This window comes from Notolepis coatsorum (assembly GCF_963971535.1).
Source record: "Notolepis coatsorum genome assembly, chromosome: 3".
NCBI lineage: Eukaryota > Metazoa > Chordata > Actinopteri > Aulopiformes > Paralepididae > Notolepis > Notolepis coatsorum.
This window is the reverse complement of record NC_140167.1, coordinates 175,553,434-175,573,494: the sequence shown is the minus strand read 5'-3', so window position 1 is coordinate 175,573,494 and position 20,061 is coordinate 175,553,434. Positions and strand designations below refer to the sequence as shown.

The 20,061-nt window shown below is 44.7% G+C and overlaps 1 protein-coding gene across 1 annotated transcript in view; it reads right to left on the bottom strand.

Moving 5' to 3' along the window:
• Positions 1 to 20,061, bottom strand: part of ankrd44 (ankyrin repeat domain 44) — a gene marked incomplete at its 5' end in the record, with an annotated part of 63,625 nt that overhangs the window by 27,154 nt on the left and 16,410 nt on the right. The window lies entirely within an intron of this gene.

Genomic DNA, 20,061 nt, shown 5'->3' with positions numbered 1-20,061 from the left:
CCTGCGCGGCGCGTTCTTTCAGCGTCAGGGGTATGCGCTTTGGAGGGGCGCCGCCCCCATCGCTTCCTGATTCTACTGCGCAGGCGCACCAACCGACCTGTAGGAGTCGCTGTCCACAACGCCCGATCCCCACCCATCAGTTTCCCACCCCCTAATACTGCCAATGTGTATTAGTACGGACGACCAGCTAAACTGAAAGCAATGTGGCGCGCTGGGCTCGAACAGGCGAACCCAGCGTCTCCAGTATTTGTGGTGAGCGCCTTGCCCACTGCACAACGTAGCCACCCGCACATTCTTGTTCATTTCATAACCTTTTCATATAATTTGTTTTGAAAATATTGAGGCCAACATGGCATTTCACTATTTCGAAAGCCTTTCTGGTGATTCTAAGGCGAAAAAAAAGACATGTAGGCTACTTGAAGAGAATGGACTAACGTTATATGGTGAAGTAGCTAGCAGCTAACATTTCTCTGCCGTTTACAGCCTCACAGCCAATAAAACTTAATTTACGATATACATATTTGTTCCTTATTCTCACCGGTTATGAAATGGGTAGAGCAGACATACGTATGATTTGACTTGGGGGCCAGGGTCTGCTTTGATCGACTCTCCCTTCTGAGTCTACATGTGCCCTCTTGACATGGAGAAAAGAGGCTTTGCTTTTTCCAAGGGGGAAAGCAACAGAATCTGCAGCTTATTCCCAGTGCCAGAGAGTTCGGCACCTGCTCCACCCAAAGGAAGAGAAGCACTGGCCTTGTCGCTCTCACGTCTAAGGCAGAGAGAGACACGTACCCTACTCCACGGTACGACCATCACCAATTACTGGCAGGATGCCATTATACCGAGGGGCCTTCGCATCAACAAAGAACCCACGCTGGGAAGAGATTCACCTGAGTTCTGTGAAAAGTGGTGTTCGATCCTGGATAAGTGTTCCATGGATCTACTTCTTTTAATCATAGATAATGAAGGCTCTAAATTAGCCAAAGTCAGAGAGGATCTTTCCTTGTTAGAGGAAGAAATTAAAACTATTCTAACCCCTGACCAACTGACCGAACTGATCGAGTCAGTGAACCAGAAACTTGATAAGTATAAACAGGACATCGAACTGCACAAGAGAGCCAAGAGGAGAAGAGATGTGCAAGACTACGCAACACATATGGTGTATCCATGGCTCCACAATCCACCTTCCAGGAACCGCAGGTTGAATTGGCAGCCCAGAGACAGGCAACGACATACCGACTCCTCCTCCACAGCGGTGAGCTCCGACGAGGCGCCCTCTCAGCCAGGCAGATACCCGCTCCGGAGCCAGTCTGTTTTTCGAGGCGAGCAGGACGCTCCGTTTCCTCCCCGACCGGAGAGAGAACCCATAGGAAGACGAAGCGGGGCCAGAGGAAAAAATCCACGGTTCCGGTGATGAGCATTACATCTAACATTGTCAACATTTCAGATGTATTATTGAGCGACCCACACCATAATATCCTGTCTAAAGGTTTATCTTTTGTCCCAGCCCGCAAGGTGGATGCATTTACTACCAAGGTAGAGCTATTTAAGTTTTTTAGAAATATTAAGTTGAAAGCATTTTATGCCAGAGGGTTTGATAAGAGAACTCAATATGCTAATGAAAATGTGTTGATAAGTGATGATGATGATGCTGATGCTAGGCCTGAGATAGAGCCAGACACCTGTAAAAGAAAAGTATTTAAACCCCGTAGTCTGTTTACTCCCCATCTCAATCCTCCCTCAGTTGAAACTTTCTGCAGATTAGTACAAAATGATGTCCTTAAGTTATGTGAGACCAGTCACAAAGCCCATCTTTATCCAAATTTACTTGAATCGGAGTCTGCAGCACTGAAGGAGCTCATGAAGAAGGATGATTTAATTTTTAGAAAAGCTGACAAGGGTTCTGGTATCGTGCTCCAAAATAAGAGCTCGTATATATCTGAGATAAACAGACAATTGAATGAGATTGAGGTATATACCCTTCTAAATTCAGACCCTGTGTTCAGATTTTCTACGGAAATCAAAACGGTCCTTAAAAGCCTGAGATTGTCTGAGGCAATTACAGAAAATGAATTTAAGTTTATGTTCGTAGAGTACCCGGTTACTCCTATTATTTACACTTTACCTAAAATCCATAAGGATATGATTAACCCTCCTGGTAGACCTATTGTTTCCGGTATTGGCTCTGCCACAGAATAAATCTCTCAGTTCATTGATGCGCATATTAAGTATTTGGCCTCTTCTCAGCGTGGTTACTTGAAGGATACTACTACTTTTTTGAACAGGCTCTCGTCCTGCAACATTAGTCCTACAGACTTACTAGTTACCATAGATGTAGTCAGCCTTTACCCCAGCATTCCACATGCAGATGCGCTGGACGCGCTGAGTTTTTATTTAAACTCGAGGGAAGTATTACTCCCCCCTACAGAAGCGCTGGTTAGTTTAACCGATCTAGTTCTAACTAGAAATTATTTTAGATTCCAAGATAAATACTATTTACAAAACAGAGGCCTCAGCATGGGCTCTCCAGCCGCAGTGAACCTAGCCAATCTTTATATGTCCAAATATGAAGTGGATCATATCTTTAATAATAACCCGTTTGAGAAATGTGTCAAATCTTATATGCGCTATATTGACGATCTGTTTTTTATTTGGTCTGGTTCATCATCTGAACTTTTTGCCTTCCTTGAGTACCTGAACTCCTGTAGAAGAACGATAAAGTTTACATTAAAGTTTGATATGTATAATTTACCCTTCCTCGATGTTCTGATCAAGAAAGCCCCGGATGGCATCTCATTACACAGAGGTTTTTAAAAAGGAGACGGACCGTAACTCGTTCTTACATTATTCTAGTTATCACACCCCAGCCTTGAAGAACAGTCTTCCTTATAGCCAAATACTTCGCTATAAGAGAATATGTGATTGAGAAGTGCCACAGAACAAGTGACACTTTTTGACAATGACATCCTGGGTCGTTCCTATATGACCAGTATAAATCTTGGAACTGAACTCTCTCTTATAAAAAATGGAACTGAGCCTTTAAATGTCTCCATAGAAAATGTCTGTGAAAAGCTGTGAAAAGGGAGTGAACCAACAGAATGTGGGCCTCTGGTGAGGAGAGAGACAGGGACGGAGGAGAAAGAGCTGTGTAATGTTAAACCCTTTCAGACGGGAAGGGTTGCTGGTTGAAGTCTTGAATCAGAAGAGGAAGGAGAGGAGAGCAGACTATAATGACTATAATGTAATGTAAACTAATGTAATATAGTACACCGAGTACTGTATTGTACCTGTATATCTCTGTATATGTATGTGGTGGGCTATGTAAGATATATTACGGAAGTCTGCCTCGCCCTCGTCTCAGAACGAAAGAGGCCCCATGCAGTAGAGAAGTGACCGGCTGGAATGCAAGGCCAAGAAGGGGGGGCGCTAGTCAGAGGGGCATTGTATTCTTATAAATTACTTGATTTGATATGTAACTGCAAAGTAACAAATAACTGAAGGAGGGATATGACACGTAATGTACGGTGATTGGAGCTATGTACTGACGATGGCGTGACGTGACGGACCTTATAAAAAGGGCCAACTGGCGAGAGCAGGGTGAGATTTTTACACTGAGCTGGAGAGAGAAGAAGAATGTTACTTAGAGACTTTTTTGAGAGATTTTGAGGAGAGGACTGAAACCTGATATATAGTAAGCTGAAAAACCTGTGTACTTTTATAAATGAAACTGAACCCTTAAATGTAATTTTCTACTGTTAAAAAATAAAAACAATCTTCTTTTGGAAACCACGTTTTGCCTTCTATTTTTCCCAAAAAGACGGGTAAGGATGGAGATGTATTTTTGCATTGTAACTTTACCAGTAATAATAATAATAATAATAATAATGATAATGTGCACCAATGTGCCTGTATTGTGCCTAATATATGATATAAAAAAGAACTTTTTCCCCAGACGGAGGAGGAGGAGAAAGGCTTTATCCCTACGGAGTAAAAGGAGACTTATGCTTATGCATTAAGGCAAATAGAAGTATGGCTTTAATACGTTAGAGTAAAAGAAGACCTATGCTTATGCATTAAGGCAAATAGAAGTATGGCTTTAATACGTTAGAGTAAAAGAAGACCTATGCTTATGCATTAAGGCAAATAGAAGTATGGCTTTAATACGTTAGAGTAAAAGAAGACCTATGCTTATGCATTAAGGCAAATAGAAGTATGGCTTTAATACGTTAGAGTAAAAGAAGACCTATGCTTATGCATTAAGGCAAATAGAAGTATGGCTTTAATACGTTAGAGTAAAAGAAGACCTATGCTTATGCATTAAGGCAAATAGAAGTATGGCTTTAATACGTTAGAGTAAAAGAAGACCTATGCTTATGCATTAAGGCAAATAGAAGTATGGCTTTAATACGTTAGAGTAAAAGAAGACCTATGCTTATGCATTAAGGCAAATAGAAGTATGGCTTTAATACCTTAGACGGATTAGGGAAATGGACCTCCTCTGAATATAGAGAGTCCTTCCCAGTGCAAATATAAATTAAAAGATTCCGCAACTGCAATCACTCGACCTAAGGTCGATGACTGACGGGGGTCGGAACGGTGCATTCGCTGTCTCTTGTCGGTCAGTGGTAACAACAACATTTTGTAGACTCGGTTGGTCCTGCGTGTCAACCACTTCACAGGACGCTGTTTGAGGTGTAGATAGGCAGACCAATGAGTTATGAAGTTATCGATCTGACCTAAGAGCGAGCGTGGGCATTCAACATGGCGTCCCTGGCGAGTGGGCATTTATACTAACCAAAATAGGTGCTAAAACGGCCGAAGAAGACAGGACTACTGTCAAAATCCTCTGGAGTAAAAATTAAATTACAGACTTGGCAAAATCAAAAAAGTAGGAGGTTCTACTTAAACAAAGGATCACGCTTAAAGTATATTTTTGTGATTGCGGTAAAAAGGTTTACTCATGACTAAAAAGTTACGTAATGTTTTCTTACAGTCAAAAAAAAAGAAAAAGTAGGAGGTTCTACTTAAACAAAGGATCACGCTTAAAGTATATTTTTGTGATTGCGGTAAAAAGGTTTACTCATGACTAAAAAGTTACGTAATGTTTTCTTACAGTCAAAAAAAAAGAAAAAGTAGGAGGTTCTACTTAAACAAAGGATCACGCTTAAAGTATATTTTTGTGATTGCGGTAAAAAGGTTTACTCATGACTAAAAAGTTACGTAATGTTTTCTTACAGTCAAAAAAAAAAGAAAAAGTAGGAGGTTCTACTTAAACAAAGGATCACGCTTAAAGTATATTTTTGTGATTGCGGTAAAAAGGTTTACTCATGACTAAAAAGTTACGTAATGTTTTCTTACAGTCAAAAAAAAGAAAAAGTAGGAGGTTCTACTTAAACAAAGGATCACGCTTAAAGTATATTTTTGTGATTGCGGTAAAAAGGTTTACTCATGACTAAAAAGTTACGTAATGTTTTCTTACAGTCAAAAAAAAAAGAAAAAGTAGGAGGTTCTACTTAAACAAAGGATCACGCTTAAAGTATATTTTTGTGATTGCGGTAAAAAGGTTTACTCATGACTAAAAAGTTACGTAATGTTTTCTTACAGTCAAAAAAAAGAAAAAGTAGGAGGTTCTACTTAAACAAAGGATCACGCTTAAAGTATATTTTTGTGATTGCGGTAAAAAGGTTTACTCATGACTAAAAAGTTACGTAATGTTTTCTTACAGTCAAAAAAAAAAAAAAAAAAAAAGTAGGAGGTTCTACTTAAACAAAGGATCACGCTTAAAGTATATTTTTGTGATTACTGTAAAAATTCTGCTGGGTGAAGTTGCAATGCAAAGATCACTTTCATGCTTTGTTCACAGAAAAGCGAGGGCTTCCTAGCCCAAAGATACCGTATGTGAGTATGGGAGACTGGATGTGAAGCGCAGTCAAAACGACCGTTCACAGAAAGGCGAGCTGGATGGCTACCTAGCCCAAAGATACCGTATGTGAGTATGGGAGACTGGATGTGAAGCGCAGTCAAAACGACCGTTCACAGAAAGGCGAGCTGGATGGCTACCTAGCCCAAAGATACCGTATGTGAGTATGGGAGAGTGGATGTGAAGCGAAGTCAAAACGACCGTTCACAGAAAGGCGAAGCTAACTAGCACTACATCGGCTAACAAGCCAGTGCTAACACCCATGAGCTGGCCCTAGCCAGACGGAAGACCCATGAGCTAGCCAGACGGTGCGACCCATGAGCTGGCCAGACGGAAGACCCATGAGCTAGCCAGACGGTGCGACCCATGAGCTGGCTAGACGGAAGACCCAGGAGCTGGCCGTAGCCAGACGGAAGCTAACTAGCACTACATCGGCTAACAAGCCAGTGCTAACACCCAGAAGCTAGCTCAGGAGAAGCTAGCACGAGAGAAGCTAGCTCAAGAGGAGCTAGCACGAGAGAAGCTAGCTCAAGAGGAGCTAGCACGAGAGAAGCTAGCTCAGGAGGAGCTAGCACGAGAGAAGCTAGCTCAAGAGGAGCTAGCACGAGAGAAGCTAGCTCAAGAGGAGCTAGCACGAGAGAAGCTAGCTCAGGAGGAGCTAGCACGAGAGAAGCTAGCTCAAGAGGAGCCAGCACGAGAGAAGCTAGCTCAGGAGGAGCTAGCACGAGAGAAGCCAGCTCAGGAGGAGCTGGCACGCCAGAAGCTAGCTCAGGAGGAGCTAGCACAAGAGAAGCTAGCTCAAGAGGAGCTAGCACGAGAGAAGCTAGCTCAGGAGGAGCTAGCACGAGAGAAGCTAGCTCAAGAGGAGCTAGCACGAGAGAAGCTAGCTCAGGAGGAGCTAGCACGAGAGAAGCTAGCTCAGGAGGAGCTAGCACGAGAGAAGCTAGCTCAAGAGGAGCTAGCACGAGAGAAGCTAGCTCAGGAGGAGCTAGCACGAGAGAAGCTAGCTCAGGAGGAGCTAGCACGAGAGAAGCTAGCTCAGGAGGAGCTAGCACGAGAGAAGCTAGCTCAAGAGGAGCTAGCACGAGAGAAGCTAGCTCAGGAGGAGCCAGCACGAGAGATGCTAGCTCAGGAGGAGCTGGCACGCCAGAAGCTAGCTCAGGAGGAGCTAGCACAAGAGAAGCCAGCCTAGGAGATGCTAGCCCAGGAGAAGCTGGCACGGGTAGCTCAGGAGAGGCTGGCGCGGCAGATGCTAGCTCAGGAGAAGTTGGCACGGGTAGCTCAGAAGAAACTGGCGCAGCAGATGCTAGCTCATGAGAAGCTGGCGCAGCAGATGCTCGCTCAGGAGATACAAGCACACGAGACGCTAGCCAGCATGTTGAGACATCTCAAAGGACTAGAGATCCCCGAAAGGGCCTCAATGGACCAACTGATGGAAAGAGAAGTAAGGACCCCCGGTCAAGATCCAGGGTATAAGATGGTGGAGAAACTAATCGCACAGGTGCGAGGCGGGAGCATGTCTCTCAATGATGCAGCAGGATCAGTCATGAATGGAACACCTATGCAAGGATCATGCTCACTGCTTGAAAAGCTACTCAGAGGAGTCCCAGGGGGTAACCCACTGGCAGCCCGATGCGCAGCATGGTCACAAGACCAGCTACGTATCGAATGTATGCTGTATGACCAAGTTAAAATGCTATCTGACAAAGGGGGGGCCTCCCAGGAGCCTCCCCCGAAAACGACCAAGGAGAGAACAAGGAAAAAGGATCCTTCCGGCATCGAATACCTCTCTGCAGACGACTGGGGGGCGTTAACCCCAGAACGGCAAGCGGAGACGAGGGCAAGACGGGAGGAAATTAAATCCCGGAAGATGAATTACATATACCTGTCTCCAGACAAGTGGGCCGCACTAACCCCGGAACAGCAAGCAGGGGTGAGGACCACAAGGGAGGAATTCACAGAACCAAGCAAATCACAATACCCAGAGCTGCCGGCTGTACAGCAAGCCGTAATTGGCACAGGGGAGAAACCTTACTGCTGTGTCCAGTGTGGAAAGAGCTTCAAGACAAAGCATCATCTTAAAAGTCACCACACGGTACACACAGAAGAGAAACCTTACTGCTGTGACCAGTGTGGAAGGAGCTTCAAGGCGAAGGATCACCTTAGACGTCACCACGTGGTACACACAGAAAATAAACCTTACGGTTGTGACCAGTGTGGGAAGACCTTCAAGACGAAGGCAGAACTTAAACAACACCACGTGGTACACACAGAAGAGAAACCTTACTGCTGTGTCCAGTGTGGGAAGACCTTCAAGACGAAGGCAGAACTTAAACAACACCACACGGTACACACAGAAGAGAAACCTTACTGCTGTGACCAGTGTGGAAGGAGCTTCAAGACGAAGGATCACCTTAGACGTCACCACGTGGTACACACAGAAAATAAACCTTACGGTTGCGCCCAGTGTGAGAAGGCCTTCAAGACGAAGAGAGAGCTTAGAATTCACCACACGGTACACACAGAAGAGAAACCTTACTGCTGTGACCAGTGTGGAAAGAGCTTCAAGGCGAAGCGTAACCTTACACTACACCACGTGGTACACACAGAAGAGAAACCTTACTGCTGTGTCCAGTGTGGGAAGACCTTCAAGACGAAGGCAGAACTTAAACAACACCACACGGTACACACAGAAGAGAAACCTTACGGTTGCGCCCAGTGTGAGAAGGCCTTCAAGACGAAGAGAGAGCTTAGAATTCACCACACGGTACACACAGAAGAGAAACCTTACTGCTGTGACCAGTGTGGAAAGAGCTTCAAGGCGAAGCGTAACCTTACACTACACCACATGGTACACACACAAGAGAAACCATACTACTGTGACCAGTGTTACATGAGCTTCCGGAACCTGCAAGGGCTTCAGAGACACAGACGGCGGAGGCAGCCATGCAAGGTGCCAACCTGCTTAACGGGGGCAGTAAGGGGTGATGTGTCTCGCTCAAGAACACGGCGACGCACTATCAATGACGAGTGTGGAAATGGAAAAAACCAAGAAGAGGAGGATGGCGATATTCAGATGAAGGATCAGAACCCGAGGCCACAGATGACGCCTTCAGGTGAAACTGAGTCTGAGCCTGAACAGGATGGGGAGCTAAATACCTCTGAAACTGAACACAGTTCTGATTACTCAACATATTGAGTAACAGCTAAAGAGAAGCTAGCACAAGGAGACGCTAGCTCACCAACGAGGCTTCAATGGCCCAAATGATGGAAAGAGAGGTAAAGACCCCCGGTCAAGATCCAGGGGATAAGATGGAGAAACTAACCCCCGAGCAGCAAGCAGAGATAAGGACAACAAAGGGAGAAATTACCTTCTGGGGCCCTGACACATGACACTCAAGCAAGTGCAACCTGGCACAGGACGCTGTGGTGCTTGGGCGGCCAAGTCACTGGTTTATAGGTCTGTCAAAACGGATTGGAGGTTCCGGGGCTAAGAACATAAGTTCAAAATAAGTCATGCATAAGTCCTGCTACTGTGACGGAAGTGGAACCGGCGTAATAATACAGGCTGGTGTTATCAGCAGGGGCTGAGTCTATAAGAGGCTACATAGCCTGAATCTACAAGCTGGCTAACTAGCCGGAGCTAATACCAGACATAAAAAAGTAACTAACTACCCAGTCTGGACCGAGACAAGCACAACACAGGGTAGACACCCTGTGCAAGAAGGAAGTGGACGGAAACAACAGTCCGAAAGATCTGTGAACAATGTGCGCTGGTGAGGGGGACAAAACCTGAACCAGTGCCACACTCTTAGACGGGGGGGGGGGGGGGCTGTCCCCCGGAGTCAGTGGACGACGCAGCGAATGGCAAGAAGGAATATACTGACTCAGGTCAGAAATCGGAAATGGAGGAAGACCGGGATAGGTCAAGCTACAGAGCATCCTCAGGGTCCTCATCTAGACCTCCCAGACCTCCTAGACCTCCCAGACCGGACAGAGAGACATCGGCCTGGACCCAGGTTACAGGGCGACGAGAGCCCTGAATGGACCTGAAAGAGAGAAAAGAAATGAGTCCTCTGTGGACTGTATCTGTGATGTCCTGCGAGGCCTACGGACAGGGTCACACGACCAGGCCAACCACACTTCAATAGAGGACTGCTGCTACAATTCTCGGGAACCCGTGGGGGTCGCCCGAGAAGTGACGAATCAACCTACCTCAAACTATGGGAGAGATCCAAGAGGTCAGAGGGGGTGACCCCAAGATGACCAAGATGACCAAGATGACCAAGGTGACCAAGATGACCAAGACGACAACAGCCTGGGTGCATCGGCCGGGAACAACAGATGCAAGTCTTCCCGCCGGTTACCAAGCAACAACGTGACCCCTATCCTGTCGAGCCGTCCAGCCAGGGAACAACAGATGCAAGTCTTCCCGCCGGCTACCAGGGTAACAAGGTACCGAGATGGCAGAGGGGGTGTGGAGAGTCACAGCCACGTGACCCCACAATCGCCATCTCGACCCCCAGACAAGACACTCTGCCGGAGGCTCAGGTCCAGGAACGGCCTGAACAGGATATACCTCTCACAGCTACTGACCAAGCAGGAGGATGTCCCTTTTCAGACTACCGCTACATGGTTCAAATGGACTGTGGCGGTAACCAACCCAGGACGGGTAAAAATCAAACCATACCCACCTACACTTCCATGGGTGCGCGGTCTCCCCCTGGCGGGGGGGAGGACCTTATGGTACACAGACGTCCCAACCTTGACCCAGAGCCAGGTGGAGAAACTCGAGGGAAAGTGGGGCACGCAAATACTAGACTCTCTCCTCGATTGCCTATCTGATAACCTGGCAAAAACTGACGAGGTATGGAGGGGTCTTACCACCATTGAAGTGGGAAAAAGAATGATGAGAGAAGCGGGTGAATTAGTCCCTATATGCCGAGAAGCACGGAATATGGGGGTCCCACGCCCATACTCGAATGGAACTCTGGGCCAGGAAACCACCTGTCGTGTGAATTTCAGGAATTATTTGAGGAGGTATAGAGTATACCCAGAACCCTCAAAATTCGACAGATACCACAGCAGGTGGGCAAAACGGCCCCTCAATGAATGGAGGGCCTATGCAGGAATAGGCCTCACGGATGAGGAGGTCAACCTGGTGGCGGCATGCTGGCAGAAGGAGCCAGATACGGAAGAGACCAAGTTGACCCTGTTCATCCATCAACAGTTAGCTGCTCAGGTTTTGGGGTTCCAACTAAATGTGGGTAGGCATATAGACCCAAATTCCAGCACCCCATACCCCGGAGCATTGATAGTGGCAGTGGGGAGCAATAACAAAGATCCCCCAAAAGAAAGCAAACCTAATCCAAACCTTAATCCCGATGGATCAGAAAAAGAGGATATATTGGAGTGGGTACAGGATTGGAAGGAAAAGGATCCACAGCTACCATTCACTATGGTAAACATTAAAGAGAGACAATTAGGCGAAATCCTAATACCCCCACCTCTTATTCTCACTAGAAAGACCTCTAGTGGCTACATAATGAGGTGGGGTCTGGAACCAAGCTTCAGAGCGACGGGGGCCCAGCTCGGGGCCTACCCCGGAACAACTTATGGTAAATGGGGGAAACAGTATTGTACGCAGAATGATCAGAGTCTGTGTACAGAGAAGGATACTTATCCGCACCTACATGTGGAGGAAGCTACCTCAGCTATGGTGGACCTAGCTTCTACTAGGACCCTGACTAGGGGGAGATCCCGGGATGGGATTAACAGTACGTGGATCCATTGGGGCACTCTCCCTCTGGCTAAGGCTCAGGAGATAGGATGCGACCCTCGAAGAATGGTAGAAAGGTACTACATTGTGCGTAACCCTCCGCCGCAGGAACATGCATGGAGTAATATGCACTGGTTTGACTCTCCAACCTCACGGGACACCAGTGACCTAATGAGATGGAGGGCAGTTTCGGGGGAGGGTGGAACACTGTATTATGACTCAAAATTCCCCCGGCAGGTGAGCATCCCCTTGATAGTGGCTAACTGCTACCGCTCTTCTCCCACTGCGAAATGGGGAGATAGACAGAATGAAGCCACATGGCAGGCAAAAACTTCAAAATGCGGACCCCTAGCAACGCTGTTTGAACACACCCTGGATAGAGGATTCCCCTACTATTGGCCACCGGAGGCATACCTGTTGAACCGATGGAATTTCATCAATACCCAGTACTGCAATAACAGACGGGGAAACAATCACCATCTGTTTAACACCTGTACGGGATGCAACAAGGCCCTGTTTGACTTTGTATCCCCATGGAAACCCATATCTGATTATTTGGAAACGGGAGGAGGGCTGGGTCCGGGGTTTGGCTGGACAACAAGAGGATTCTACCTGGATGGTGTTTTTCCCATTTCGCATGCTAACAACATGACAAACGGGTCCTGTTCACAGGATAGGGCACCGCATGTGGACGAATGGAGCAGGAGGAGAGACATAACTCAATTTGCGATAGTACTCGGTACCATTATCGGGCGTGCAGCTGAAGATATAGGGGGGGCCGTGGCAGATGGAGTAGGTGATGTTTGGAATTTTGCCACTTCCATGGTACAGACAACCAGGGCGGTGGTGGAGGGGATAGTGAGATGGGCTCTCCCCTGCATTGTGATAATAGGGGTCATTATTACAATAAATCTACTACGTCGTATGGGCCTCCTCTCCCGGTCAGGGAGGGCCGTAAATTATGCAAAAAAGAGAATTTGGCCTTCAACTATGACGGAGCCTCTTCTGAAATGAAGATAAAAGAGGACCAGTGTTGTCTCTCTCACACACTAGACAGGAACGCTGGAACGAACAGACACCACCGGAGAATGGCGGTTAAGGGATATACCATCTCAGACGAACTTACGTTACATGGTGATAGCGTATTGAGTATTTTGGATCAAGACCCCCTTGATAGATTGAGAGCGGCCCTCGTGTCATCATCACCAAGTCTGGCTTCACCAAAAATGCCTGACCAGGGACAGACAGCAACTGCGATGACAACACCGGAGGATAAATTGTCTCTGGGCCTAGGAGTAACCTGGATGAAGAAAATAACGCTCCAGAGAGGAAAATGGGACGTTGTAGATGACGGCCAACGATCTCAGTTATATACAGGAACTGGCAGAATGATGACAAATGAAGAACTTAAGTCCCCTGCCAGTTGGCCCGACATAGTGGGAATAAAACCCGGGAGAAGACCTTATTCTGACCCTTTCACCAGGATGCAGTACGAGGACTTCTTCTACTTGGACGCTGCGTCAGAAGAGAGATCCAGTGTCGCCCATGTCTTGGTGGGAGGTAACTGGGCCGGTATCCTCCCGGCCTGGGTAAAGATCTACATGGTTACCCGAGAGAGTGACACAAATTTCGGCAAGACATGGGCGACCGTCAAGAGCTGGGGAAACAGCTGCGAATATTATAGAATGGATTTGATCTTTTATCCTAAGATGAGCACGTCCAACATCAAAGTTCAATCTGGAATCCGTTATGCGCGGAGGGACCCGAAGATTTATCCTGTCCTGCCCTCCACCGAGCACAGTAGTGTGGTCGGTCAAGAAGTCAGGGGAGGTGAAAAAGGTCAAGGCCTGCCAGACCCAAGATCCCTGGCCTCTCGATCCGGGGGGTCAAGACAAGAAGTCCCCGGTACAAGTGCATCGCCACCATCTTCCAGAGGCTGGGCGGACTACGAGAGGCCGAAGAAAGCACGAAAGTCATCAAAATCACCTTACCAATGACATAAAAATGTTGGTAGAAATATAATCAAAAAAAGAAGCAAGAGCCCTGTTCTCTGAGAAAGAACAGTGATTACAATTTTTAAAAAGCAAAAGCCCTGTTCTCTAAAGAAGAACAGTGATTTCTATTTTGAATTTTTTGTTGTTGTTTATGTAACAATATAGCCGTATATACCTTTTTTCACATGTAATTATATGCTTCATTATTCAGTTGATGATGGACAATGACCGCCCAGAATGACAGAGTGGGTGAGACGTGCCACAGAACAAGTGACACTTTTGACAATGACATCCTGGGTCATTCCTATATGACCGTATATACCTTTTTTCACATGTAATTATATGCTTCATTATTCAGTTGATGATGGACAATGACCGCCCAGAATGACAGAGTGGGTGAGAAGTGCCACAGAACAAGTGACACTTTTTGACAATGACATCCTGGGTCGTTCCTATATGACCAGTATAAATCTTGGAACTGAACTCTCTCTTATAAAAAATGGAACTGAGCCTTTAAATGTCTCCATAGAAAATGTCTGTGAAAAGCTGTGAAAAGGGAGTGAACCAACAGAATGTGGGCCTCTGGTGAGGAGAGAGACAGGGACGGAGGAGAAAGAGCTGTGTAATGTTAAACCCTTTCAGACGGGAAGGGTTGCTGGTTGAAGTCTTGAATCAGAAGAGGAAGGAGAGGAGAGCAGACTATAATGACTATAATGTAATGTAAACTAATGTAATATAGTACACCGAGTACTGTATTGTACCTGTATATCTCTGTATATGTATGTGGTGGGCTATGTAAGATATATTACGGAAGTCTGCCTCGCCCTCGTCTCAGAACGAAAGAGGCCCCATGCAGTAGAGAAGTGACCGGCTGGAATGCAAGGCCAAGAAGGGGGGGCGCTAGTCAGAGGGGCATTGTATTCTTATAAATTACTTGATTTGATATGTAACTGCAAAGTAACAAATAACTGAAGGAGGGATATGACACGTAATGTACGGTGATTGGAGCTATGTACTGACGATGGCGTGACGTGACGGACCTTATAAAAAGGGCCAACTGGCGAGAGCAGGGTGAGATTTTTACACTGAGCTGGAGAGAGAAGAAGAATGTTACTTAGAGACTTTTTTGAGAGATTTTGAGGAGAGGACTGAAACCTGATATATAGTAAGCTGAAAAACCTGTGTACTTTTATAAATGAAACTGAACCCTTAAATGTAATTTTCTACTGTTAAAAAATAAAAACAATCTTCTTTTGGAAACCACGTTTTGCCTTCTATTTTTCCCAAAAAGACGGGTAAGGATGGAGATGTATTTTTGCATTGTAACTTTACCAGTAATAATAATAATAATAATAATAATGATAATGTGCACCAATGTGCCTGTATTGTGCCTAATATATGATATAAAAAAGAACTTTTTCCCCAGACGGAGGAGGAGGAGAAAGGCTTTATCCCTACGGAGTAAAAGGAGACTTATGCTTATGCATTAAGGCAAATAGAAGTATGGCTTTAATACGTTAGAGTAAAAGAAGACCTATGCTTATGCATTAAGGCAAATAGAAGTATGGCTTTAATACGTTAGAGTAAAAGAAGACCTATGCTTATGCATTAAGGCAAATAGAAGTATGGCTTTAATACGTTAGAGTAAAAGAAGACCTATGCTTATGCATTAAGGCAAATAGAAGTATGGCTTTAATACGTTAGAGTAAAAGAAGACCTATGCTTATGCATTAAGGCAAATAGAAGTATGGCTTTAATACGTTAGAGTAAAAGAAGACCTATGCTTATGCATTAAGGCAAATAGAAGTATGGCTTTAATACGTTAGAGTAAAAGAAGACCTATGCTTATGCATTAAGGCAAATAGAAGTATGGCTTTAATACGTTAGAGTAAAAGAAGACCTATGCTTATGCATTAAGGCAAATAGAAGTATGGCTTTAATACGTTAGAGTAAAAGAAGACCTATGCTTATGCATTAAGGCAAATAGAAGTATGGCTTTAATACGTTAGAGTAAAAGAAGACCTATGCTTATGCATTAAGGCAAATAGAAGTATGGCTTTAATACGTTAGAGTAAAAGAAGACCTATGCTTATGCATTAAGGCAAATAGAAGTATGGCTTTAATACGTTAGAGTAAAAGAAGACCTATGCTTATGCATTAAGGCAAATAGAAGTATGGCTTTAATACGTTAGAGTAAAAGAAGACCTATGCTTATGCATTAAGGCAAATAGAAGTATGGCTTTAATACCTTAGACGGATTAGGGAAATGGACCTCCTCTGAATATAGAGAGTCCTTCCCAGTGCAAATATAAATTAAAAGATTCCGCAACTGCAATCACTCGACCTAAGGTCGATGACTGACGGGGGTCGGAACGGTGCATTCGCTGTCTCTTGTCGGTCAGTGGTAACAACAACATTTTGTAGACTCGGTTGGTCCTGCGTGTCAACCACTTCACAGGACGCTGTTTGAGGTGTAGATAGGCAGACCAATGAGTTATGAAGTTATCGATCTGACCTAAGAGCGAGCGTGGGCATTCAACAGTGATACTGACGATACATTTATTGCACAAGCAAAGGTACTCCGTGGCAGTTTCCACGAGAGAGGATATAGTGCTGATTTGACACTAAAAGCCTTTAATAAAACCAAGCATATCGACAGGGCCACGTTGTTTACCCCCAGAAAGAAAGAAGATAAACCTGACAAAGTATCTTTCGTGTCTACTTACAGCCCTATTACGAGAGACACGCAGAGTATTGTCAATAAACATTGGCATATTCTGCAGTCCGACCCTCTCATAGGGACAGCGTTTCAGCATTCGCCTAACTATTTTTACAAGAGACAAGCAAATTTATCTAATCTCCTAGTCAAAACTGATTTGCCCTTAAAGAAACCTTCCCATTTTATGTCCAACATCCCAGATGGAAATTTTCCCTGCCAATCCTGTGTTCAGTGCCAGGGTATAATTAAAGATAAATTTTTCGCACATCCAAAAACGGGGAAAAATATCCCAGTCAAAGGACGGATTACGTGTAATTCGTCCAATCTGGTGTATTTGCTAAAATGTCCTTGTAATTTTGTTATCCTATGTGGGCAAAACAACGAGAGCCTTTAAATCAAGAATAAGTGAACACAAATGTGCTGTGAGGAATTCAGATGTCAAGTCATCGGTAGCTCGACATTTCTCTAAGTGTAAGCATACCGTCAACAACCTCAAATATATGGGACTAGAGTTAGTACTCAGGCCAGCGCGAGGTGGAGACAGACACAAGCTGCTGCTGCAACGTGAATGTTATTATATCCACCTGTTCAATTGTATCGAACCTAAAGGAATGAATGAAGAAAACGTCTTAACCTGTTTCCTTTAACCTCCTTACTCCCACATTGTTATTTCTGGTCTGATTAAAGATGTTGTTTGTTGCCAAACTAGAGACATGATTCACAAAGATGCCCAATGGATAATTTGAAATTAATTAATTCAATTACGTAAAGTGGCTCAATTAGCCCTATAAATTAAAGGGCATGCTATATGTTATCAAGTTTCTGGTAATTTTGTTTTGTTTCGTTTTGTATTGTATCGTTTATAAATATTTATTGATGATAGATATATCTATACATATGTATAAATTATGATTGGACTCTATTTGATAGGTCATTCATTTAGTCATATTGCATAGGCACACCTGCGTTGTGATGTCATTTCCTGCCGTGTCATTTACCTGCCAGGTGTATTTAACCATCACCTTGAATGCATTTCCAGTGCTAGCCATACCACTGATGAAGGACATTGTCCGAAAAATGTCTGCTTTTGATTCAGGCTGCCAATAAAAAACATTGAACCTGTGAGTGCTGGTCCGGCTACCCTGCTTTGATATACTACCCTCTTGATAGCCGCCAGCTATCCGTGATGCCTCAACTGGTATTATATAAAACTTTCGATTTGGATTTTTGATTATGTTATTAGTAATTACTAGTACAAAGCGTAACACAGCAGCTCTTTGGCATTGTGATGCACTGAAGAAAATTACCCTTGAATGTGTTTAATTTGCCGCTTTTCCGATCCGTTTCTGCACTAAATGAACCGTACACAATGTACGCGGCGTGCATGTTTCCCCCACGCCGCAGTTGCCTAGCAACAACAGACAGGAAGTTGACTTCGAGAATGGAATTAGTGTGAATGGGTGTAAAACAGACAAAGGTACAGGTGAGTGACAGGCACGCATGCACCAAGATACACACACACACACACGCGCATACACACACACACATACACACACACATGCAGGCTTACTGTGAGAACAGACTCATATATATATATAGGCTACATGTTATATACCGTGAGAACAGAGACACTCAAGTCAAGTCAAGTGTTCCTTCATTAATCCCCTTGGGGAAATTCAGATGTGATAGCAGCTTGAGGAAGAGGTTTGGGAATGGGGGGTACAATAATAATAATAATAATAATAATAATAATAATAATAATAATAATAATAATAATAATAATAATAATAATAATAATAGTGGAATGGCAGTATATTCTATCAGTAGTAATAATAATAATATTATACATGGTATTGGTATTATATAGTAGTAGCACACTGCGCCCTGAGTCCTAACAGTGTTTAGTAATTAAGAGTCGGACAGTCCTAACAGTTCTCAAGTTCTCCCGCCGTTAGCTCTCCCGACTATTGGCAGCAGTCCGTGCCCACGGTTGTGGAGCCTGGTGGCTTCCAAATGGATTCACAGACTTGCACAAGATCTTGTGGACAGGCTGGTCCAAAGGACAGCTGATTAACTGAGGAACGCCTCCCTTGTGCCGAAGGAAACTGGGGGAAACGTTTGGCAAAGTAGCCTAGATGTTCAGTGTTCACCACCAATAGCAATATTACACACCGATTCCAAGAAGAAAACATTCTTCTGTACAAGAAGACAGATCCCAGATCAGCCGGGGTCAGAGGTCGTCTGGCTCGGAACAGAGTGACTCAGGGGCATGTTACACAGTGTTTTTGTGCTCGTTTTTATACGTTTTTGAATACGTTTCATGTCCCTTTTACACAGAAATGCGTTTTTTTGGTGGATACGTTGTGGCCCTAGCTGAAACGCTAAATTGTGTTTGCGTTTTTGAGCAACGCCAAAAACTCGCCGACAACAGTCGTGTAGCCTTCACGGAGCTGTTGTTGCGAAAACGCCCATGCGCAGTAGATACCATCTGCGTGCCCTTCCGGTGACAACAGTGTGTGTGTGTGGGTGTGTGTGTGTGGGTGTGTGTGTGTGTTTGGGACATAGCTCCGTGTCCCAAATGCGTGAATATTAAAGGCAACCAACTTGTGTTCGGCTTTTCTCTGATTGGCCGCGCCCCCACGCGCAGGCAAGCGCAGTCGTCCCACGTCCCAAATGAAATCCAAGGAGCGTAAGCGAGCGGCAGCGCGGGCAACCAACTTGTGGCTGCTGTTCCAACGCACTTGTGTTGGGCTGCGGTAGCAGTGGAGCGCTATGAAATGCGCTGAACTAGAAAGCGTAACGTTATTATGTTTCGCGTTTTTAACAACCAACTACCAGATTCACTCGTGTATAAACAAAGCCCATACAGTTATGAAATGTGCTGAACTAGAAAGCGTAACGTTATTATGTTTCGCGTTCCATTGATTAACGCCATTACCTGCTGTGCTGTAGGAAGCAGAGGTACAGTAAGTTACAGTAGGTGTAGGTTACATGTTTAATCAAAGCCCATACAATTTTTTAGATGAATGATTGTGGATATAATATAGAAAACACATCATTATTGTTGTGAAGGGCCAGATTAAACCGAATATATATATTTATTTATATATATATATTTAATTGTATTTGTATATTCTCTAATATTCCTTGATATCCCTTGTATATTCCTTGTACAATATGCATTGAATATCCATTCTAGCCTACTGAACATCCCATAATAGTCTCCATTCTACTATTGGTCGAGACCTTGGTGCCAGGCTGCCATACCCCCCAGACCCAGTTCAAACGTACCGCTCAACATGTACGAACAAGTCCTAGTTCCGCGTAGGAATCTGGCTACCGCACCACTAATGGGACTATTTGTTCATAGTGCGTATATATACTGCGCTACTAAAGTAGGACTCCCTTTTCAGTCCAGTTTCTTACCCTCCAATAGAGTCACAGACGTAAAGCCTCCCCGCGACGCCACGTGTGGGAGTAAGGCCAAGTTCGGCTTACCATCGGTATTGAGACATCGTGTATATTAATATTTGAATAGTCATATTTGGCACTATATCGTCGAGTTGGACGTAGTCTATTAAGCTAATAATAGTCTGTTAATATATAGTGCTTCGTGCGGTGAGAATACTACCGTAGTCAGTACCCCATC